The sequence below is a fragment of the Ochlerotatus camptorhynchus genome, unplaced genomic scaffold, assembly GCF_037179485.1.
Source record: "Ochlerotatus camptorhynchus isolate MF236.1 unplaced genomic scaffold, CSIRO-AGI_Acam_v1.1 ptg000352l, whole genome shotgun sequence".
Taxonomy (NCBI): domain Eukaryota; kingdom Metazoa; phylum Arthropoda; class Insecta; order Diptera; family Culicidae; genus Ochlerotatus; species Ochlerotatus camptorhynchus.
Genome location: NW_027040840.1, coordinates 298931 through 321124, shown reverse-complemented (window position 1 = coordinate 321124; position 22194 = coordinate 298931). Strand labels below are relative to the sequence as shown.

The window sequence follows — 22194 nt, the reverse complement described above, 5'->3', positions numbered from 1 at the left end:
ACCATCTACGGAGGAGTGCAGATAGATAACGTAACGTGGATGAGGCGAATGACGGGTGCACCCGCGGGTGTTCAATAAAAAATGAGATTTTTTTCAGTCATATAGCTAGTAAAAAAAATTTTTTTTCAACGAATTCAGTATTTTTTATTAAAAACATAATGTTTATTCTTCAAAAAAAAGCATCAATGAATATTGGAGAAGGGGCCCTGCTCAGCCGTACGACGCAACTCAATCGCGATGCTCTCACAAGAGCGCTGGACGGCACCAGCTGCTGAGAGAACCATCCATCGTCCACATTGCAAATATTGGGCGACTACGGTGGGTTGGGCACGTCGTAAGAATGGCGCACGACGACCCAGTGAAAATGGTTCTAGAAAGCGACCCAACATAAACAAGAAGAAGAGGCGCACAGCGAGCAAGATCCAAGACTAAGTAGAAGGTGACCTGCGGACCCTTCGCAGACTACGAGGCTGTCGAAGTGTGGCCATGGATCGAGTAGAGTGGCGACGACTTCTCCGGACAGCAGAGGACAACAAGACCTTAGCCTCATTGGTAAAGTAAGTCGTTACATTGCACACTGAAAACGAAACTAACTCAGAAAGTGAATAACTTTTAGTTGTGAGTCACTTTTACTCATTCGTATGAATTTTTTTTTCTTAAAGCGTAGGTTTTCAACGCATGAGTAATCTACGATTTAAAAAAAATCTCCATAAAAATCAGTAGAAGAGACGCATTCTCTGAGTAATATTTGTTTTCAATGAATTTAGCTTGCCATCTCGGCTAGACATTGGATATTGGATAGTCAAGCTCAGCGTGCAATTTGCATAAAATTCCATGTTTCAACTTGACAGCACGGCCAGAAAGCATGTTTCTGAATTCAGTGAAGTTATTTATGATGGACAATACCTATCGCATGATTGGCCTCTTAGTTCAGAATTCACTCACCATAGAGCGCTAGTAACATTTGATTCAAAAAGTTTAAGCAATCTACATTCACTGAAAACGAATCTTATTCAGAGATTGAGTCACTTTCAGGTAGGTTACTCATGACCTGAGTGGCCAACCCCTTTAGAAATGTATCCTTACGAATGAGCAAAATTTACTCACTTTCTGAGTTAGTTTATTTTTCTGTGTTTCGACTAGATAGGAGATTGCTTTCCCTAGTAATGTTATTCAGATGGATAAGACTTATTGTATAATGGACACAGGGTAAACGGTTCACTTGGAAATCTGGGAAATCGGGAAAAGCCGGAAATTCTAAATCACCGGGAGAAGTCCGTGAATTTCGATGGTGAACCGGGAAAAAATATACTTCGTCCTCTCTTTGGAAAATAATAATTTTCTCAACTTCTAGATCTTCCGGATATAATCACTTTGAAGAAATTATTCGAAAATTTTGATGGAAATTCCAATGGAATTTAGAGGAAACTTAAGAATGAATTCTAGAGATAATAAGGATGCAAATTCCAATGGAGTTTTTGGAAGTATTTTTTATAGAGTTTTGACTACGACGCCAAGTCAAATGTTAAATTAAAAAGTAGAATTATTAGGTGGTTCTGTGTGAAATTACATGACGATTGTAAAGAGGAGGACAGATTAATGTCTAATGAATATTCTAAATAGATTCCGACAAAAATGAAAAGAGAGTTCTTATAAGACCTTCAAATAAATTCAGAGAGTGTTGAATTCTGAGGGAATTATGAAAATAATTTCAAGTGAATTCTAATTAAAGTTTCAAGGGACATCCGTGAAAGATATCAAGTGTTTCTTATTTTCTATTAAATTTCTAAACCATTTATTTTGTCATTTATATATTATAGAAGGAAATAGCAAAATAATCTCGTAGTTCTACGTCAACAATGCGGTCGTGCTTTGAACACAATCCTCAAATTTTTACTTACATCGCGTGGCAATTCAAGAAAACATTTTATTTTTTTATTTTTTCACAGGATTTTAAGAGACATACATTGTGAACTAATTTGTGTCAAAAAAATCCAGATACGACCACTTGGATCACTGTACCAGACAAAAAGAAATAAACGTACCGATTTTAAATTGGCAGGGCTTTATGCCTCGCATTTTGGTGATTTGCAAATAAAAAATCGTTTGTGAATTAATATTGCCTGCGTCTCAACTTAGTGTTTCACTACTTAGAACATCGAAATCACATCAAATGATGATCTCCATAAGATTACCATGACGAAACACTCATTTACCATTTTGTAGCTAGAAATATTGTCTCCATTATTGCCGTTAGGTTCCTTCTACTGAATTTTTGCTCCACACAGCGACGTAGATGGTTTGGTTCATTGAAATTCTAAGCGATTAACTTATTCTTCAGCTGTGCAGAGTCTCTCATGACAGAAAGCTATCGTATGTTGTGAGTGGCGGTGGAGCCCTCATCTCTGCTGGAAGTCAACCCGTGGCAGAGGGAGGGGTTTATTAAATTTCGTAATTGTACACAATCATAATTAAGTTCCACGCAGAGTTCTGTATGGTTTTTGGGTTGATGATAGTTAGCGAACAATTCGAGCGTAACAGAAGATACCAGAAAATTGCTTTCTTGAGGGCATGAACGAAGGCAACCTTTCCACACATCTTGGATAATGATCGCCGGCTCGTTACCTAGCGAGCATCCGGTGAAAATAAGCGAAATTAGAAGCACCCGTCCGATGTTGCTGTCTTAAAAATATTTGCTTTTAAATTAATCTAAAAATAATGATAGGGTCCATCCAAAACTCTGCTCAAAAGGGAACCAACTACACTTTTTTTTGTGTGCGTTGTTATTTGTATTTTCTAACGTCGTGTGTCTAACTTGGATAGCCGACGCTAATCGCTTAAAAATTACTTTCCATCTGCAGTTGAATTCGGTAACAAGATGAAAAGTGAAACGATGACACTGACAAGCTGCCATCGCAGAGGAGACGTGTCACACGTCAAGCTTTGTGCTCTGCCGAAGGAAAGAGAGGCAATGCTTGAGCACTGACAGATTAGCTTGAAAATTAAAACGGATATTGTACCGGAATCATCGGTGCCATTTAAGGAGAAATTAAGAATCCATGCAGCGTTTCCGGTAGAAATTAAAGTTGTAGAAAAAAAAATGTTTCGGTTGAGTTTGGGAATACAATAAGTCGAAATGTTTATCATTATATACACGGGCACAACCGTAAACAAATAAGAGGACTAAATGAATAGATGATGATTTTGTATAATTGAGCTTCGTTACATCTGTCACAGTATCTACAACACTCACGAGGATAACTGGAACAAGCTTTGTTTAGTCGATGTTAGAAAAGATAAGAAACGACCATCTTTGGTCTAGGAATTTATTGATTAAATGAAACAATGAAAATCGTATTCATCAAGATACATTAAGGTGAAAGTGCCCAAGTGAGTAAATAATTTCAAACATGGTTTTCTCTGATACATAACTGCAGATTGCAAAAGGATCTGATCGATGTTCTCTTTTTATTATTTCACACAAAATGACGAGAGCTGTTTTCAATCTGAAGAGATATCTTGGAGAAAACGTGTTGGAAATTTTAATTTACTCACTGCTACCATGTGCGCCGCAGAAAGATTCAATTCTACCGTGGTTGCTGGAAAAATAAATGAAGAAGTGTTATTTTTTATTCCCGATTTAGTAATCACCGATCATTAAATCACTTATTGTGAATCTCTGAAAGCGAAATTGACAGGTCTTATGTGTCAAACACATTTAGCAACTTCTTCTTGTAATTTACAAGTACACTCTGCAATTGCGGAGCACTGTTCAATGTCAATATTTGGAAAAGAGGCAATCCCAACATGGTATTCGACCTTATAAAACGAGTTGAGCCTCTAAGTACGAGAAAAAAGGTGTTCATAAAGTCTAAAGTTTTCCTTTTTTTAAATTAAAAATCACAATTTTAGTTGTTTAATATTTCAACACTTATTTGAGTAATTTCCAAATTACAACAATAATTTTTTTTATTGACTTTATGTTTAGTATTGAAGTCATCGATTTTACATAGTTGAAGATGCTAATTTCAAATAACAGACTAAAGTGTAATGAGAGAGAGAAGGATTAGTAATTTCCATTTAATTTTACTACCTTATTTGCTTATCCTTGACAGATACGCGTATTTCATCTGCAATGTGCAGACTTCTTCAGTGTATTGTACTAGTACTCGGTAATTTTTATACGATAGATGAGGAGGAGATGAAAGTAAAGAATTGATAGTTCCGTTTAGAGTACGGCAGTGTGAAAATTGCATATAGAGATTAGACAGCGAGTTAGGACAACTTTTAGGTACAAATCGGTTTTATCATCTCTTTTTACCAAACTCCCCCTTTGGAGAGCGATGGTGAGGGGTGTCCCCCCCCCCCTAACCGCAATGATCGCCGACCGCTCAAGTAACGACGATGTGTTTGAAACAGTTATACCTATTTTTACCGCACTTCAATTGTTATTTGAAGGAAGGCATCCAGTCGTAGGTTTGGAAATTGCAACTATTGTTTACCCCTACCACGATATGTGCTCCTGTCATCGTTGACTTGACGATCTCGAGAGGACACGGGTGGGGTAGGTGCTGCTTCTGTACCTTTCGACCAATGATAGTAATTGATGGTATGCTTCTATCCAGAGTTATGTACTTTGACTATATGTTTAGTATTACTTCTGCGTGAAGTCAACGATTTTACATAGTTGAAGATGCTAATTTCAAATAACAGACTAAAGTGGTAATTAAACGGAACTATCAATTCTATACTTTCATCTTCTCATCTATCGTATAAAAATAACCACTTGAGTCTGTTATTTGAAATCAGCATCTTCAACTATGAAACAAATAATTACCATTTATATTTTTCCAAGAAAACAAATATTTTTCCTCATAACTTTGTCTTAGACGTCATTCTGATTACAAATGAAATTATCGTGCATTTATGTGTTCAAAAAGGAGGATAATGCCATTTTGAAAAAAAAAAGAATGTTAAAATGACCGAATAATAGCACAAATGCCAATGATGATAATTATGCTGATAATGGTGATAGCGGTCTTCCACTCATTGTCGCATGGAAACTAGTCCGATAGCTGTGGCCACTTGATCAGAAAACAAGCCATCGAGCAGGAAGATACCTCAATGAATGGGGAGAAGAGCCTGCCTTTATCCACGAAATGTTAGCAACGGGGAGTTGACATCTTCACTCTCCCCATCCAAATCGTTTCAATTGGGTGCGCTCATGGTCCCTCCTCATCCCGATTTTTTTTTTATATTAATTAATATAATATAATGAATAACTATTTTAATGTATTATTATAATAAGATAATCAAAAGCATAACGTCTACAAAAATATGCGAGACGAGGCATAACATCTCTGATCACGTCTTCCTTCGGAAGGGAAGTAAAGCCGTTGGTCCCCGGTTCATGAGTTGATGGGTCGATAGGTAGGGTCCAGGTGTAGGAGCTGCCTCCCTGGCGTCGGTAGCATTGGTGCTCAGCATGGAAAACAAGATCGACGGAAAACAAACCAAAGGAAAAAAAAATATCGTTGATCCAGTTACCTATCATATAAGTATGCATTTCATCTAGTTATGATTACTGTCAATGATACTTACACTTAGACGAAGATAGTGCTACCTATTTTACCTTTTATGTGATACCAACCATCACAGAAGCCAATCTTGACTCATACACCAGGTCCATTAACAATACACTCGTTCCGAAAAGGGTTTCAGTTAGTTATTTCACAGAGAACCAATAGAGGATGCTAGGGACTAGCAATCATCCTCAATGTGTAAAAACTGGTGATCTCAAACTAGGCAATACAAGCGCCGGTCGCGCCCGAACCCAGGTCAAGAAAGGAATGGGTACCCTAGTAGCACAGTTGTCACAGAGTAGACGAGGTAATTTCTAATTGACTTATTTTAGTCACAATCAAGTTGCTGCAACTTTTTGTGGCAGATGTGTGTTACTTGGGTAGGAATGTGTTGACGTGACACTCGCTTTGATGGAAGCCGAGAACACCTCTGCACTTCCACGAGGAATCACTGGGATGTTGGGTAAGAGAGTTGAGTTTGCAGCAGGGTTCGTTTGGTAAACGATAAGCTAAATTGATGTCCTAACGATCATATAACGTGAACGAGCTTGGGATTGAACCTAAGGTCTTCTGTTCAGTAAGCAAGGCAAACGAGCACCGTTTTAATCATCAAGTTGCTGTTTTTACCATGTGTCATATTAAAAAATAATATTATTGACAAATATCTAACGTACGTCATATATATAATCTAAACAAGTTTTTGTCCGTATCATTCAGCCCGAATTATATCAGTAATGGTTTTCTACAATAGAGGCCCGAGATAGATCAGGATTCAGGTTTGGGTGCTACCGTATGATCTTTTGCTAAGTAAGCAAAAACGGTTGCTCTAAAGTCACCGTGCCACCAAGCTACTACCGACGATATATCAAGCCCGGGTAAAGAGCAATTCAAATAAAATGACGCCCCCGAAAGCAGTTAGCAATGTTTTTCAATCTTACGTAGCGGAAGTAAAGCCGTTGGTCCCCGGTTCATGAGTTGATGGGTCGATAGGTAGGGTGCAGGTGTGGGAGCTGCCTCCCTGGCGTCTGTGGAATTGGAAAACACGGAAAACAATCAACGGAAAACAAATCAATAATTGTCCTACACTGGATAAAATCCAAGTCAAATTCCTGGAAGATCTTCGTCTCCAATCGAGTCGCTGAAATTCAACGTATTACGAAGGGTTCGCAGTGGAGACATGTATCGACTGAGGTCAACCCTGCTGATCGAATCTCTAGAGGGACGCTTGCAACCCAGATTCTTAACGACAAGTCGTGGTGGCATGGGCCAACATTTGTTACCTCCCCCGTCGAGCATTGGCCTCAGCAAGTAATTTCCTTGCCATCTAAAGAAGAGCTGGAGGGAGAGATGTGTCCAGCAGTTTCACTGCATTCAGTCAACGTCGATTCAACCATATTCGACAGATTCTCCGAGTTGGCGAAACTAATACGAACTGCCGGATACTGTCTTCGATTCTACAACAATTGTAAACGTACGAAGCACGAACGAAACGTTTCTGATCTGGTGCCAGAACTAACGTCGCTCTGAAAACATTGATTCGCCTCGCTCAGCTCCAAGAATTTCCCACGGAAGTTCGCCTGTACGGAAAAATACAAACCGGAAACATCCAAATGTCGTCAAAGTCACCGCTCAAGAACCTGAACATAACCATGGACGACTTTGGGCTTCTTCGTATTGACGGGCGTCTGAGAAACTTGGATGCACCGTTTGACACTCGCCACCCCATACTGCTTCCAGCTGATCACCGATTAAGCTGGATGATCATGAGGTCCATTCACTTGCAAACACTCCATGGAGGTCCTTCATTATTACTCGCTACGATTCGGCAAAGGTTTTGGCCACTCCGGGGTCGAGACTTGGCTCGCAAGGTTGTACGGATGTGCGTAACCTGCTTTCGTTGTAGACCTACATTAACAAACCAAATCTTGGCACCTTTACCATCCGTTCGCTTGAAGCCAGCCCGAGCCTTTACTTATTCTGGGATGGATTACTGTGGGCCGTTTTTCGTCCGTCCATTGAGTGGGAGAGGAGCGTCGGTCAAAATGTACGTCGGTTTATTCGTATGTATGGTGGTGAAGGCCGTGCACCTCGAGGTCGTCGCTGATTTGTCGTCCGCCGCGTGCATAAACGCCGTTAAACGATTTGTCGCGCGTCGTGGTCGAGTCCTCGAGTTGCACTGCGATAACGCGACCGCATTCGTCGGGGCGGACCGCGAGTTACGATCGTTGCACCAACAGTTCCTGCAACAATTCCATGACAAGCAATGGGGCGATTACTGCGCAGGAGCTGGCATCAACTTTCGGTTCATTCCTGCACGTTCTACTCATTTTGGAAGGATATGGGAAGCTGGAATAATGTCCTTTAAGTATCATTTTCGCCGTATTATGGGACAAAACTCTTTCTCGGTGGACCAGTTTCTCACTGTCGTAACGCAAATTGAGTCTATACTAAACTCTCGACCTCTTGCTCCCGTTTCTGACTCTCCTGAAGACTTGACTGCACTAACACCAGGACACTTCTTGATTGGGGAGCCCCTGCTATCAATCCCCGAACCAGACCTGAGCGATTTGTCCCCTAATCGACTCACCCGTTTGCAGGATATGAAACGCTCGATCCAGAATCTGTGGCGTTGCTGGTCACGTGACTATGTGAGTCAGTTACATCAGCGTAGCAAGTGGAAACGCCCTTCCATGGATATCCAGAAGGGTCAACTAGTACTGTTGAAGCGTGGCAATTGCCCTCCGTTGCAATGGCCACTTGGACGGATCGTCGACACTTTCGCTGGAAAAGATGGAAGAGTTCGCGTGGTGGTGGTTAAAACTGCCACTGGTCAATACAAACGGCAGTTACCGAAGTAGCATTTCTCCCGATCGAGCCTGACAGTGCAAACGAGAAGGATGACTCGGATCTGGTGGAAATCGCTCCAGCAACATCATCGTCAACCAACGACATAGGTTGAAACGGACGGTTTCAACGGGGGCGGCATGTTAGGAAACTTATTATACTTCCATGTAACAGCTGAAAGACTTACCTGTAATACCTAAAATACTTACCTGCAACATGTGAAACCTGAAAACAAAATTTATATAATTGTACTTACCTTGCATTACATCTAACTTGAATTCGAACCAATAATATAAATACCGTGCGCATTAGTTTTCCTATATATTCAACCCTGCGCGCTAAACGAACATGCGATAAACGTCAAAAAATAAAATTGATTCCAAGAAAGTTCTCGAAGAGTAAACAACCAACGCTTTTTTTTCATCGTCCGAAAGGTTTCGCTAGTCCGTTTTACCGTCGGTTTTCTTCACGGGAAGATTGTGTGTTGAAAGCAGAAAAGGGCTGCTTTACCGTTCAAGACGATTTCCAGTTGCCTTCGTCGTTGTCGCTACAGAAATAAAGAGCGCGGTCGAGTAACACCGGCAACATAGGGAAGCGAGAGCACACCAAGCACTCAAGCAACAGGGGTAAAACGGCTACACAAACCTTTCCAAATCAAACAAAAGGTTGTACTGTAAAATTTGCGATCAATATCGTCATGACTTTGAAATTCAGCAATGGATTTTAAATCATCAAATATTTTGAATTGGAATGCTCGATCTCTTAAAGATATAAATACGAGCTATTAAACATTTTATAACTGAAACGTGCCTTAAACCTGACCATAAGGTAAAAAGAGACGCAATTTATTTCATTTATCAAAATGATCGTCTTGATGGAGACTGTGGTGACGTTTCCATTATTGTTCATAGACGTATCAAACATAAAATTCTCTCTTTATTTGAAACCAAGTTTTTGATATTTATGGGTCCAAGTTTGTCCCTCGCTGCCCCAAGGGGATAAGCATTAGGATTTTAAACTTTCGATAACTGAGCTATTTAGTCTTACCTTTGTTACTACCGTAACATAGGAATTAGAATCGGATTTCACACGTCTTGCCGTCTGTAACCGATATGCAAAACACCGCTCATGGAATAATGCTTAAAGCAATTCCAATGTTGATATTGTCTTTGATTATTGTTCTGCAGGTTATTACACTATTCGATATCCAAACAGCCCAACATGCTTTTCTTCATCGAGAAATCCCTCAACTATTGATTTAGTCTTAACTGGTTAATGTCAACTTTGTAGTCATGCTGACTTCGGTTCTCATCACCTTCCAGTAACTTTTGAAATATCCCAAGAAATAATTTCATATCCCAATCAGCTCTACTTTCAATTTCTATAGAGCATTGGGAGCAATATCGACCATTTCTTCTTCTTGTTCGCATTTCAAGCTTATTGCTTAGCGCATATTAGCTTATTGCGTGCTCTCAAGTGTTCTAAATGCACTTCCACAGTTATTAATTGAGAGCTTTCGATGCCAATACCAATGCATGAATTGGTATATTGTGTGGCAAGCACAATGATACTCGATGCCCAGGGAAGCCGAGAAAATTTCCAACCCGAAAGATTCCCTCGACTTGACCGGGAATCGAACCCGCCGCCTCCGGCTTGATAATACCCTGCCTTTACTGACTAGCCTATGAGGCCCCTATCATTTATGGATCACATTAAAGTTCTGAAGATGATTTTGAATTTGCCTCCCTAGTACAGTACTACCGAGGTACATAGTATTTCAAATGTTGAGACTTTAGAACAAATGTCCAACAAAGTAATTAATAATTTCAGGCAAAAATCGTTCAATTTAAAGGAAAGAGGCAAACAAAATCTCCGTCTTCAAAAGAACAAATAACCTCTGATGCAGTATTTTACCAAACCGTTTCGGCTCGTTTGACGTTGTCGCTTTATTTCGATAATCCTCTCCACGGATGATGTCACGTGCCGGTACGAACGTTTGCTTAGACGGTCTTGTAAGGAGGTATTAGCTACGGACGACGAGACGACTGCCGTAGTCGCCGTCGTCGTCGTCGTCGTCGTCGTTGTCGGAATTGTGGAGTTGGTAAATGTTAGAATTCACACTTAGGTGCTTTACATGCTAGCTTGCTTCAGTTGCAAGTATTACACCCCATAGAGATGGTATAGGGACGTCGCAGTCGTAGATACTGCTGCATTGGGAAAATCCCCGTGAAATGTGGTTGGTCTTAGGATGGGTGACAGTTTAACAGAAGAGAACGCATTCTGGAGCCAAAGTCAGAAAAGCGAAGCAATACCGTGTCGCCTTGCCGTTGTCGTGCGGTGGAAACGTGTTGCAGAGATTAAATTGCTATCGTGTAGGAGGGGCTGATTGCTGCGCTGTTTCACCTCATACAGTCAGTGAATGTCGCTTGAAAGCGAAAAGGATGTGTGTAGTATGCTGCCGTAATTCCACGTATTCCATTTTATAATTTTGTATTTTGGATTGCGACACGTTGCAAGGCAATTTGGCATGAGATTAAAGAACCTGGTTCGGCAGGAAATTGCTTGGTTTACCGAGAAGTAGCAATTTTTTATTTTAATTTGAGTTTCGTAGCTGAATGAGTTTGTTTAATTTTGACAGACGTATCTGAAGGTTTCATTGAGTTTGAGTTCTATTTTTCAAATTAGCGTGGAAAACCTTGTGGGATTGGACATTGATGTACGGCTGCAGCGAAATCAGGTCACGCAATTATTTTCGGAAATGGAAACATGTTAAGCTTTCCAGAAATCCAACTTTGCAATTCAAATGATGAAATTCTATCCTCGTTATTGAGTTGGATAATTAATATGCCTCAAGCAACAACAAAAATCAACCTACTCACTCAAACAAAAAACCTCTCCAACAAACAACACTTGATAGATGATAATGGTGCCTCCTTGCGGAACCGATTCAAATTTACATTTAATAAAGCAGGCTTGGAAACAGCAAATTATGATGGCAAAAAAACGTTTCACCGAAAAAAGCATCGTGCTGCCATGATTGATCTCTTGTCACCTTGTCTAAGCGCTGAAATGAATGAGAAATTTGAAACCACTCTGATCTTGAACCGATGGAAAAAAGCACAACGAGCGCGAATGACACTGTAGGGTGAGAAAAAAAAATCACGGCGCCGTTGAGCTCAAATTGTTTTGGATTAATTTTGCTAATTTATTGCCTCGAAGACTTGAAGACAATTCGATAGAAGGTGTTGCAAAAAAAAAAAGAAGAAGAGGGATCACGTTTTTCCAGTGTGCTTTGCGTTTGAAAATTTGATTGTCTCTCAGAAATTGTAAACGAGCGCGTGGGTGAAGATAATGTTGTTCTTTTATATCGCCGAAATTTAATAAAACAGGTATCGGTTTACATTAAGATATTTCTAGATAAACATTTCAAAAGGTCCTATCTGCATTGATCGATTCGCTTCATCGACTTTCGCTTTCGTCAATAACTCAGCTGGAAAACCTTTCGCTGTTGTATTTGACGTTTTGGACGCTAGATAAGAACCTCCTTTATCAAACTTTGTGGTAGAATTAGCGCGAAATCTGTTTGTATAGCAGTGGTTATGAAAAGAGAAAGTCGATGAAGAGAATCGATCAAAGCAGATATGACTGTTTGAAATGTACATCGAGATTCCTTGTTAGGTTGTCTGAGAGATATCCGGCCATTTGGCCGAATGGGTCGTTTGGCCGAATGCCGTTTGGCCGAATACTTGAAAAGAGATTTCCAATTTTTGAACACTACTAGATTCCTAAATGGCAGCCCTAATAACGATCCATAACTGAAATTCACTTCACTATCCCCCAACTTAACCGACATTCGACGATTCGATGACTCGAAAATCTGGACCCAGTTAATCTGGAATATGCTGGATTATACAATATTTGAATATAATGTGTTGTCATTTTTCAGATTTATGCTGTAAGCATGTTGTCTGTTTGTTTTGATTTTTAATATGGACAATCGGATTAAATCAGTGCTAACATTTGAAAACGGCGCAAAAGCCATTTGTCAATAAATGGTTTGTGGGCCCTTTACTCGCTACCCGAAGAACGCCCACGCAAACCAACAGCATCGTCAGGAAGGGGAAAATTTCCCCTACCCGATGTTGCTGTTGTGTCGCGTGGGTGTACTTCAAGTAGTGAGTAAAGGGCCCACAAACCATTTGTTTACAAATGGCTTTTGTGCCGTTTTCAAATGTTAGCACTGAAATATTCAAAATCCGATAATTTGACCATGATTTTGTCGGATAATACTGTATAATAATGTAAAATATAGTTGAAGATGCTAATTTCAAATAACAGACTGTAGTGGTAATTTTTATACGATAGATGGAGTAGATGAAAGCATAGAGTTGATAGTTCCGTTAGAGTACGGCAGTGTGAAGATTGTATATAGATATTAGAATAGCGAACTAGGACAACTTTTAAGGAAGGTACAAATCGGTTTTTTCATCTCTCTTTACCAAACTCCCCCTCACCATCCCTCTCCAAAGGGGGAGTTTGGTAAAGAGAGATGAAAAAACCGATTTGTACCTTCCTTAAAAGTTGTCCTAGTTCGCTATTCTAATATCTATATACAATCTTCACACTGCCGTACTCTAACGGAACTATCAACTCTATGCTTTCATCTACTCCATCTATCGTATAAAAATTACCACTACAGTCTGTTATTTGAAATTAGCATCTTCAACTATGTAAATCGTTGACTTCACGTAGAAGTAATACTAAAAACATATAGTCAAAGTAATGTAAAATAAAAAATGTATCGATGGAATGTTCCATAAACCGTGTAACTCTCAAATTTTCCGATATGCCCGTGGTATTTTTTTAAATAAAGGAGCGCAGCGACGGTAAAGCGTATTCTATGAGCTTCTTTTAGAAGTTTCTGTTAGAAGCTTATTTTATAAGCTTGTTTCTTAAACAGCTTCTAACAGAAACTTTTTTTTCTAGAAGACGCTTGCCCGTAAATCTGAGGGCTATACAGTGGACCATTTATTAAATTCTCTGGGTACTAAAGCCATTTTTACATTCCTTGATGTTTCAAATTTCTTCTTTCACTTTAATTTTAAGATCCCAGATTCAAAGTTGAGCTCGTTTGTTCGGGACCTTCTGGTCTTAGAGTTACCTCTATGCTAGTAGGTCCCGAAGAAACGTGCTCAATTTTTTGGCTCAGCTCTGGTACTATCTTCGGTCTCAAGCTAATCGATGCACCCCTCGAAACATAGGAAAATCCACGAACCCCTCATTTAATCTGTCAAACTTTCATAGCGAATCAAAACAAACATAGTGTAGTACTAGAATTTCATCTAGAATGGGGTACGTTAATCGTTTGCTTGGGACCAATAGGCTAGTCAAGTAGTGAGCCAATTTAAATTCGTTAGCTTCAAGCGGTGGAAACTAACGATTTTAAATCGACTCACTTCATGACTAGTCTATATGATTACCTCTCACCCCAGAAGGCCTGGGTTCAATCCCAGTCGGCGCCGCCGGGATGTTCTGAGGCATAACATCTCTGATCACGCCTTCCTTCGGATGGGAAGTAAAGCCGTTGGTCCCCGGTTCATGAGTTGATGGGTCGATAGGTAGGGTCCAGGTGTGGGAGCTGCCTTCCTGGCACGTCGGTAGCATTGGTGCTCAGCACGGAAAACAAGATCGACGGAAAAAACAAACCAAAGGAAAAAAAAATGACTAGTCTATCGGTCCCAAGTACATCTTTAAGCGTACCCCATTCTATACGAAATTCTAGTACTACATTTTTTTGTTTTGACAGATAAAATGTGTGGTTCGTGAATTTTCCTATGCTTCGACGGGTGTATCGATTAGCTTGGGACCGAAGAGAGTGCCAGGGCTGATCGAAAAATTTGAGCACGTTTCTTCGGAACCATCAAGTCGTAGAGCTACCTCTATGGTTGTAGCAACTTATGGTTGTCATATGATAGTTGTTTGTTTTTCGTGATGCAACGTTTGTGTTTCCCGGTAACGTTTATGCACGGTATTTACAGTCGATTTTGGAAATTTGAGAACCTTTGCGATATTCCTCCTAACCACGTTGGGTTTTCAATGTGAGTGTGCAGAATTTTTTCACGTCACTCGTGTTCCATCTTCGATAAGGAGCTGTTCATTAACTACGAAGACAGTTTGGAAGGGGAGGGGGGCTGACAATTTACCCACGGCCCATACAAATTTAAAAGAAAAACTGTGTATGGACAATTGCCTACGCAGGGTAGTGGAAGGGCAAGAATACAAAAAAAAATGTCTACGTAGCTAATGAACAGCTCCTAACTTTTAAACTTGTGTATACATCCTGATGAAATTTTCAACACTGAATTAACAATACTTCCAGACAGGCTTGCAATTGCTCATTACAGCTTAAATGCTATTTTTCGTGATTATGAAACAATGAGATACTATAATGATAATTTTTATTTGTAAGATGCAAGAAGAGGTGGTAAAGTTTGTGTATGACATATAAAATTTGTCAATTTTGCTCTCAGAAGGTCACAATTACGGATTTTATGATTGTTGATTGCTCGCTCATCGCGTTGCTCATCGTTACAGCTAATCGCTATTGTGACCCTCTGAATGCTTAATTGGCATGTTTTATGTGTCATACACACACTTTACTATTTCTTCTTGCATCTTGCTAATAAGAATTATCATTAAAATATCTCATAGCTTCATAAATCCAAAAAATAGCATTTTAACTGTAATGAGCATTTGCAAGCTTGCTTCCAGATCAAAACACTGTCAACAGTTCCTTCCTACGACAACTAGAGACGCTACCGTAATTAAAAAGAAGCGGCCAAATACTAACTTAAAACAGACTTTATATCGTGATATTTTTTGATATACCGTATTTAACGGTCAAATGATAGAACTTTAGTCATAAGTTAGAATGAAATCGCTTATAATTTGAAACGAAATCGACGCCAAATTTCATCGAAATCAGTTACGTTTACGTATACGCAAAATGTATTCATCGGGAAAAAAAACTTCATAGCGGAAATTTTTTCCGAAGAAAACAAATCACTGACACAATCATACTTTAGCAATCTCTATACATCAACGAATACGTGTTTGTTGATATGCCACTGCTTGATTATCCAACCCAAAATTTTCGATATCAGAAGCGATCCTCAAAGGCAAAATAATCAAATTCATTTTGGGCAAAATGATTTTTAGAATATTGTCGACTCCAGAGCCTCAAACTGCGATATTATCAACAATTCAGCATGATGCAATAATTTTCCATCAATCTGTGTAAAAAAAAATAACACCACATGTTCTACAGCGCTGTAATTTGTAATTTGAAAATAATCATTTTGCATTTGATCCTCAACATCATCCCCATCAAGATGAAGTTGAATATTGATTTTAACAACAACACAGGCGATATTAAACATCCAGCCACGAATGAACAAAAGCAAATGTTGGTTTAGATACTTAGAGGTTGCCTTGATCAAGAGAATGTGTCAACATTCAAATGCACGCAGGTAGTTGGTCTATCTGTTAAGGTTGTCTTCATTTTCAGCTAAGTGGAGTGTAGAAGGAGTGATTTTTATCAGCACTGTTTTGAACAGTGGCGTCGCGTGTCTCGCTTGGTTTCTCTTCTTTGACTTTGGAAACGCAAAAATTGGAAACAAGATACAAATTCGTGAAACTTACAGCTTTGGTGCATAATGGAAGAAATATGAATATATTACAATTTTAAAGACGGAAACAGGTATAATGCGAGTTGGTGATACTAACTTATAAAATTTTACAGATAATCACATAACATATGTGGAATTCGATCATAAAAAATCGACCCCATTTCAGTGATTTCAAGCGGTATAGAAAGACATCGATCTGTCAAATTTATTATACAAGCTGTAACATGAGAAAGGGAGTAAAGGGGGTAGTCAATTATTTTAAAATAATAATAGAAATAACTATTTTTCACGTGACGGAATCCATATTTGACATTAAGGATCAGACGTTAACAAATGTTTAATTTAAAATTAAGTGCTCAAAGACTGAAAAGTTCGTTAGTCGACGAAAAGTACGTTTTATTGAGTTGAATTTCGCGTCTTTTATGATTCTATTTCATGTCAAAATTGACGCTCGTATGTTTCAGTCTCAGAGCATCTGGATTTACGTGATTTTTTCAAAGTGTGTGGTTTATAATTCTATGACTAGCACTTCTTACTCCTGAACTTATGTCTTTGTTCATCGTTAACTGTTTTCGTCCTTTATTTATAACTGCACACCAAAAAATTCTGAATTTTACTGGCGATGTAAACATCCATGCATGCAAACATTCATACATGTAAACTTCCTTTTCACGTAAACTCGCAGCTTGCAAGAAATGTTGCAAACAAAAGTGGACAGTTGCATACAATATATGGAATATTGCATGACATGTCTCATAAATTTACACGATCTTTAATTTAAACTTGTATGATTTATGACGCTCCATTTATGTGCATCATAGTAACGGAAAGTTACACTACTTTTTTTTAGCTGTGTGCATAGCTTCACACATCAAAACGTACACACTTAAAAAAAATCATGTCAATTTAGGTGCTCTGAGACTGGCATATACTAGCGTCAATTTTAACATAAGATTGAGTCATAACAGACGTGGTATTCAGCTCAATCAAACGTACTTTTCATTGATTAATGAATTTTTCAGTCACGCAGCACTTAATATTACATAACATGTTTGTTTACGTCTCATCCTTAATGTGAAATATGGATTCCATCACGTGTAAAATTACTTATTTCTAAGTGTGTATATTAACGTTTGCATTTAAAAAATCAGACATTTTTCAACTTTATTTTATGCAATTATCTGCCACCCAACTTTTAATCTTGAAATGTCATTGTAAGCTATTATATGTTAACTGTTTACTGCCCAATTTTGAAAGCGATGCGTATTGTTTTTCTGTAATTGTAGCAAATTTTTTAGGAAACTCCACGCGAATACTTGATTAATTCTTATTATAAATTTACGCGGTTATTTTTTTCTTTTTTATTTCTGTAAACTTAAAAGAAGAATGTACATGTGTACCAGTTTTTTTTTTGTTAAACTTTTTCTAATTGTTTGGAACCAATTGCATCAACATTTGAATTCAACAAAAAAAATATGACTGCGCAAATTAGTAGTTTACTGCAGACATTTTGAAATCCAGAGAGAAGCAGTATAATCATAGAGGTAACTCTAAGACCACTGGGTCCCGAAGAAAATTATTATTATTTTTGGCTCACTCAGTACCAGAACAACGGTCCCAAGCAGTCCCAAGCTATTTCACTCACCCCTGCATGTTCTGCATGAATCCACACACCCCTGATGTTATCTGTCAAACTTTCATAGCGAATCAAAACAAACATAGTGTAGTAATAGAATTTCAACTAGAATAGGGTACGTTAATCGTTTGCTTGGGACCAATAGGATACTAAAGTGGTGAGCCAATTTAAAATCGTTAGTTTCGTATTGATTGTTGGTATAATTTAGCAACAAGTGGCCCGGTTTACGTTGAAAATATGAAATAAATTTCGCAAGCAAGACGGTAAATCAAATCGAGCGCTTCGATAACTGTAATACCCAAGGATTCAACCTTCTATACGTTTCTCAACTGCGGCCAATTGCAAACTTTTGCTCAAACCCCAACACAAAGATCTACTCCAATTACTTTGTACTAAAACGTGGAAAGATATATCTAAAAGGGAAAGAGGGGCGAAACATAATCCTAACCGAGGGGGGCGACACATCTAAATCTATAGTCTAGATGCTCAACAAATCTTACACTAGTGAATCAATCTTCGAAAAATCTTCTTTCATTTCTTGCATCTACTTGCATCGCGCATCATCTTTTTGCAGGAAATCGTCGTCAATCTTCTTTCTATCTACTCAGCGTGCGCGCAGCTAGCCACAGCAAAACACAATCTTTCCTGCATAGTAGAGTCGTCCCCCTCGATCCTAACAAACTTTGCTCGACTACTAAGGCTAAGGTCCCAGGCTAAGACTCCCAGTTAGCTATCTCATAGTTACCAGGAATGGCTATTTTTCCTGTCGAGATTAAGCACTAATCGTTTGGATCTATTTTACGTAGGGTTAGTTTTCTGGTTTTCACACCTGTGGTTCAGTTTTTTGCCCTAGGGCCTAAATCAAATTTGAAATATATTTTCAAATTAAACATATTTTCGAACCTTGGATCGTAAAAAAAAGAAACTAATGTAAAAATGTGTAATATAAACCTTATATTTCAGACATAACATTTGATAACGGCACAAAAGCATTTGTATACAAACTTTCTAAGGCCCTTTCCACCCGAATCAAAGTACGCCCACACAAACCAATACCACTTTCGGAAAGGAGATAGTTGCCCCTATCCGAAAATGTTGTTGGTTTGCGTGAGCGTATCAAATGTTATGCCTGCATTTAAGTAAGAGCCAATTCGGACACTATTAGGGCCTAAAACACACTTCCCCTAATTTTATTTCTTGCTTTATCAGAAAAATTTCGACTTTTTTATTATGTAAACGTTAATATCCATGAACAGTAAATATCGTGCTGAAATCAACACATTGATAAGTTGACTTACTAAAATCAGTGAAAAATATTACTGGTTAGTAACGCTTTTGGTTCGCTTCTAACCGGCATGAAAAAACTAGTTAAAAAATCCTTTGATAAGCCCCCTGTAGAGTAAGTCGAAAAAAATGGTAATATACAAATCGCCTTTTCGGCCACTCTGTAACTCTTTACTCCTATGGTAAATTCCCATCAGCAAACGTCTGTGCGTGAAATATGGTGGACATTTCCTTACTCTTTCACTCCTATGAAAATCCCATAAGATACTGTCATGCTTTGCGTGAAGAGACGGCCTCACGGTACCATCAACAATCAATACGAAACTATCGATTTGAAATTGGCTCACTACTTGACTAGCCAATTGGTCCCAAGCAAATCGATTAACGTACCCCATACTAGTTGAAATTCTGGTACTACACTATGTTTGTTTTGATTCTCTATGAAGGTTTGACAGATAAAATGAGGGGTTATTGGATTTTTCCATGTTTCGAGGAGTGCTCGATTAGCTCGGGACCGAAGAGAGTACCAGAGCTGAGCCAAAAAGTTGAGCACGTTTCTTGGGGACCTACTAGTCTAAGAGTTACCTCTATGGTACCATGGTGGAGTGAAGAGATAACACAAAGTTTGCTAGATTCCATGCACAGATTGTCAGACGTTTATTTGATTTTACCACACGAGTAAAGAGTTGCAATGCAGAGTCGTCAAAAACCGTCAATGCTTACTGAGCATGCAACCATATCAGTACTTGACAAAATAAATCAAACACCCATATATTTTTTCATTGGAGCTCGATATATCAGGTAGATTCAAACATACAATAATGGTTTGTTCTGCAATAATTCTGTATGTTTTTCGCTAAAACTGTGCAGGTATAGAATATTCAATATATTGTATGACTTTCTCAATCATCATTTATAAGTTGTAAAAGGAGAATTTCGAGTTGGACAAAATAAATCATACGCCTGATTTCTTATTGAAAATTCTTGTTTAATTCAACTTTCAACTTACATTTTAACACTTTCAGTATTTGGTATGACCACCTTTGCTTTCAACACTGCTTCCAACCGTCTTGGCATACTTTCGACGAGGTTTTGTAGATATCCTGAACCGATATTCTCCCACGCTGCTTCCAGTGCTTCAAAATAAACGTTTTTGTTGGAAGCCGATGCTTTATCCACTTTGTTGTCCAAGTAAGACCACAAATTCTCAATTGCTTGCTGAGTTCGGGAGATTGGGGAGGCGTTTTGATCCGATTTGATTTGAAAAATGCCGTTGTTTTCTTCACTGTGTGCTTTGGACCATTATCTTTTTGGAAAATGTAATTGAATTCCAGGCCAGTTTTCAGTAGCGTAGCTTCCTGACTTTCACTTAACAAGTCAATGTACACATCTGCAGTCATTATCCCCTTTATATGAGCCAAGCTTCCAACACCAGACCACGCAAATGCTCCCCATACCATGATATTTCCGCCTCCGTGTTTAACCGTCTTTTGAATGTATGGTTCCTTAAGAGCGTCACCGGAACCTCGCCAAACCCTTGATCGCCTTTTCTGTCCAAATAACTCAAATTTGCTCTCATCCGTCCACAGAACTCGTTTCCAGAAGTCCACAGTCATTCCGGCGTACTTTTTAGCAAATTCCAGGCGCTTCCGTTGGTTTCGCTTGTTGATAAAAAGACCCTTCGATGCCAAACAGCTTTTCAAACCGCTTTGATTAAGTCGCCGCCGAACAGTACGTCGACTTACATTGAGATACATCGATTCCACAATATGCTTCGACGAATACTTCGGATTCTGCTTAGCCATTCAAACAATTCTGATGTAATCACGATTACTTGTCGCACGATGACGTCCTTGTCCGGATAAATTCCGCACAATTCCTCGTGTTTCGTACTTTTTCCATATGTGCTGAACAGCTCCAACTGATATCGAGTACTTTTCGGCAATTTTCCGAAAAGAAATTCTTTTTTCACGATCGCGGATCACCAAATTTCTAACATCGAGCGAAATCTGCTTTCCCGACATTTTTCACTTTTCAAATGACGCAAACAAAACACAATGGTACGATCCGCACGCTTCCCGGAACAAGAACTGTCAAATACTACGCCGTGATGCCAAATCTTCAGATTTTGTTTTTATTCGATGGCTAAAAAATAAAATCTTAGTAGTGTATGATTTATTTTGTCCAAGCACAAAAGTGAGCATATAGGGTAAATGTCGGCTTCGGCACCCATTGACTGTTTTCGGCAACCAAAATTTAAACGATAATTTCACTATGTTTTCCCATCGACACACTTCCCTGAATGTATCCAAACGATTCTTTAGTCTTTCAGCTTCAATCTGATTATATTTGTACGACCGAGCAATCCTATTATGCCAGATTTTTCTTCAAATGAAGCATACGCACTACAAAATGGGGCTGATTTCGAGTTGCCGATAATAGAACAGCTGGTTAACACGCAGTTCTAATGAGAAGGTTGCCGAAGAAAAAGAGACTGCCGACAATAGTCACAATCACCTGAGAAGTTTGGAGCATTGTAAAAACGCTTTCAAACCGTTTTGAAAAATTCTGTCGATTGGAATGGATAGAGAAGCAAGCAGCAGATGAATGTTAACAAACAGACACGTGATATATGTGCGTGACGCTGAAAAAATGCTAATAGAAGTGCGGACGCTGCTTAGATTGACGAGAATACGTAAATTCCCCTATTTATTTAATTTTGTAACAAAAATAGCAGAATATTATAACAATTTTCATTCATCTTATTGAATGCACCATGAGAAATACTTCAACTTTTCTTAATATACTGCTGAAATTGCAAAAATATGATGTAATGTACTTTTTTGGGTTGAGTGTATGATTTATTTTGTCCAGTACGGTATCTGCTTCTCTTTCAATCTAGTAAAACGTAGACAATTGCTTATTCCGCAAATTTTTAGAGAATAAGAAACCACTTAAGTAAACCACCACGATGATTATGTAAAAGGAGAGTCCCCATATCTGATAGAATTGGTGGCTTACATGGATTGACTTAGAACTACGAGAAATTTACGAAAGAAGCCATTGTTTACGTTTTTGTCATTCGTCCTTGGAAATGCTCAGTGTTGGTATCATGAAAATTTTATTGTGACAGATCGATGGCCAACTATACCAGTTATAC

General features: G+C 38.7%; 1 pseudogene; it reads right to left on the bottom strand.

The window, feature by feature from the left end:
• LOC135709157 (uncharacterized) overlaps nucleotides 1-22194 on the bottom strand; it is a 72965-nt pseudogene that overhangs the window by 25992 nt on the left and 24779 nt on the right.